Below are 3788 nucleotides of genomic sequence, written 5' to 3' on the forward strand. Positions count from 1 at the left end.
TAGGAGCCGCTTTATTGCGCACATTAGATTTGAACCCCCAAGGCTCCTACATATGAACATAATTCATTCATTACAGTTAGTGATGATTTTATAATGAAGGAAAAATAAATTGATGAATAATCGTAAAGTTATTTTATCACTCTGCTGGATACATCCACCTATACTGTACCGGTCCACCGAGTCAGCATTCATGGACAAGATGCATGATACGTAGTAGCCAAAAAAAAAATTTGGAAGACCTGTTTCATCTGGCACAAAGTGATACAAATGTCACTCTTTAGTCGATCCATATCCTCTTGTGTCAATGATGTTGAATATAGGCCCCTGAAGAATGCAGACATCCCAACAAGTGGTCTAACCACGTTACCTAGCAGTGATCCACACAATGCAATAGGGAGAAGTTGTTGCATAATGACATGACTGTCATGGCTCTTCAAACTGGATATCGTACGATCATTAAATCGTACACATCGAAAAATGTTCGAGGCATATCCGTCTAACACCCTTACATTTAGAAGCACTTTAAAAAAATGTGTTTTCTCGTCCTAAGACATTATGTGGCAAGCTAGGGGCATATATGTTTGACTATCTTTGCCCATGTACGGATGAAATGTATGTCTCAACCCCATTTCTTGCAAGTTTGTACGGGTTTGGAAGTTGTCCTTCTTTTTTCTTGAAATGTTCAGTATTGTACCAAGTATGTTGTCCATCACATTTTTCTCAATGTGCATGACATCAAGGTTGTACCGCAATAAATTATCTTTCCAATACGGCAACTTAAAGAAAACACTTTTCTTCTTCCACAATACATTAGCAGTCTCTCCTCCTCTTTCTGTAGCCCACTTTTCTTTCGCTTTTTTTTTTTTTTCTTATTATCCGTCTTTGCCTTACCGGCATTCTCATCCCTAAATGCTATCTCTTCTAATTGTCTAAGTATTTCATCTCCACTTGGCACATCGAGGGCACATTATAGTTCTTGCTTGCAATCAAATGTTTTTTTGTTCTTTTTCCATGGATGATCCAGGGGCAAGTATCGCATGTGCCCCATATAACAAGATTTCTTATCGAGTTTTAACCTTCTGGACCTTGTTGAGTGCATACAGCAGGGACATGCCTTCTCACCCCTGTTAGGCCACCCGGACAAATTTGTGTATGCTGGGAAGTCATTAATTGTCCACATTAACTGCGCTTGCAACACAAAGTTTTTTTTCTTGGAGACGTCAAATGTGCATACACCTACAGTCCATAGTTCCTGTAACTCCTCAATTAAAGGTTGAAGGTAGACATCTATATCCATTCCAGGTGAATTTGGGCCCGAGATAATCAGGGATAGTATAAATGACGTTTGTTTCATGCACGTTAAAGGACGCAAGTTGTACGGTACAATTATTACAGGCTAAGTGCTGTGGAATGTGCTCATGTTCCCAAATGAATTAAATCCAACCAAGGTTAGTCCAAGCCTAACATTCTTGCTGTCCACTGAAAAGTCTGGATGTAAATTGTCGAATGTCTTCCATGCTTCACCATCAGCCGGATGCCTCAATACATCATCCTTAGTTTGGCCTTTTGCATGCCATCTCATATAAGGGGCAGTATGTTCTGACATAAACAGCCTTTATAGTCGTGGTATGAGTAAAAACCACCGCAGCACCTTGACCGAGCATTTCTTATTCAATGATATGGGTTGACCATCCTCATCCAAATGAATTTCATCCTTCCACTTAGATACTCCACAAATGGTACATGAATCTAAATCCTTGTTGTTCTTCTAGAATAACATACAATCATTACGACATGCTGGGATCTTCTCATACCCAAGTCCCATATCCCTTACAAACTTTTTCGCCTCATATATATTAGTTGGCAAAGCTTCATCACTCGCAGACAGCAACTGATTGATGAACTCAAGGAAGAATGAGAATATCGCGTTATTAAGTCCGCCAATGCATTTCAAGTTGTACAAATATACAGTAGTACTAAGCTTGCTATGTTTGGTCCCATCATGAAGTGGCTTCTCTGCCTTTTTAAGCAAGTTGTAGTACTTTAGTACGTTACCTTCAGCGGCTTCTTCATTCATAGTTTCTTCATTCCCCTGCACCACCACTTGAGGCTCACAATTGTTTTCCATGACACCGTGCATGCCAAATAGATCACGCAACATTGCATGCATGTTTTCACCTTGTTCTGTGCTTATACCCACATCTGTGATCGTGGTAGTCAAATTAGAGACTGCTACAGGTGACCGTACAGGCTTCTCACCGTGATAATACCAGTTTTTGTATGCAATCATTATTCATTTACCCTCTGTCAAGTGGTCAAATACAAAACCTGGCGGGTGACGCTGCTTATTATGACACGACTTACAGGGGCAGTAAATTTTTCCATCAGGGATTGTTCAGTTCATAACTACGAAGTCCACGAATAATCTACACCCGTCTTTGTACTCCCTCATACCTCTAGACTTTGTCATCCAACTCTTGTCCATAGCTGTAGTTACTAGAATCCTAATTGAATAAAATAAATCTAAGTTAGTTAGTTAGTTGTTATTTTTTTTAGTGTATTTTTTTAATTACACCGTTTCAATTCTTTTTTTTTTTAACAAATAAACATATACATTTAGTTTTAATTATAACATCTATATAATCTAAATTTGCAAAACCTAAACAAAATTAAGGATATTAAAATGCATTTGTTATACATGGGGACCCTAGATAAAATAGATCTAGCCAACTAGCTAGGTTATTTGTTGTTATTATTATTATTTTTTTCGTTTGTTATGACATTTACATAATCTAAATTTGTAAGACCTAAATGAATTTTTTATATATGGGGACCCTAGATAAAATAGATCTAGCTAGATAGTTTTTTTTTTTTTTTTTTTTGGTTTATTATAACATTTATGCATTTATTATATATAGGACCATATATAAAATAAATCGATAACTTTGTTATTTGTTTCTTTTTTTTTTTCTTTGTTTTTTTTTTCCTTTTAACATTTACATATTTATTCTAGAATTTCAAAATCTAAACAAAATTAAAGTCTAAATGGATATGCATTTGTTATTTATTTATTGTTGTTGTTTTTTTTTTTTTTTTTTTTTTTTTTTGGTTTTAAGCAAGTTTTGAGGTTTATTGGTTTTGATAACGTGCAATTGCAAAACCTACACAAAATTTAGGTCTAAATCTAAATGCAAAAAACCTAAACCTACACAAAATTTAGATCTAAATCTAAATGCAAAAACCTGCACAAAAAAACCTAATTTCAAAAAATTTACGTACGTAATTTTGCATGCATGCATGTATGCAAATACATTAAACAATATTCTCACCATATATCTCAAACAAATAAATTAATTAGCTAACATGTAAAATTAATTTGCCAATATAACTACATTAATAATATATAATAATATACACTGTAAATTTTATATATATATATTACAGTGTGTTATTAAATAAATCAATTAATATATATAATTTATTTAATAACACACTGTGTGTATATATATATACCTAATTTGGAGAGGTCGGAACACGTGAGAGGCCGGAGAATCGCCGGAGGGAGAGCTCGTGACGGGCGGAGGGAGGAGCGGTGGTGACGGTTGGTGAGAGAGACAATGGCTGGTAGCGAGCTAGCTAGTAAGAGAGAGAACGCTGGTGAGAGAAAGAAATGTGGAGGGGTGGGCTGTGTGAAAAATAGCCGGCTGTGAAAAAAAAGTGGTGGAGGGGAGGGTTGTGGCACACGCGGGGGAGAGAAAGAAAGAGAGGGAGGAAAAAAAAAAAAAAAA

Source organism: Corylus avellana, chromosome ca1 (assembly GCF_901000735.1).
Source record: "Corylus avellana chromosome ca1, CavTom2PMs-1.0".
Lineage (NCBI taxonomy): Eukaryota > Viridiplantae > Streptophyta > Magnoliopsida > Fagales > Betulaceae > Corylus > Corylus avellana.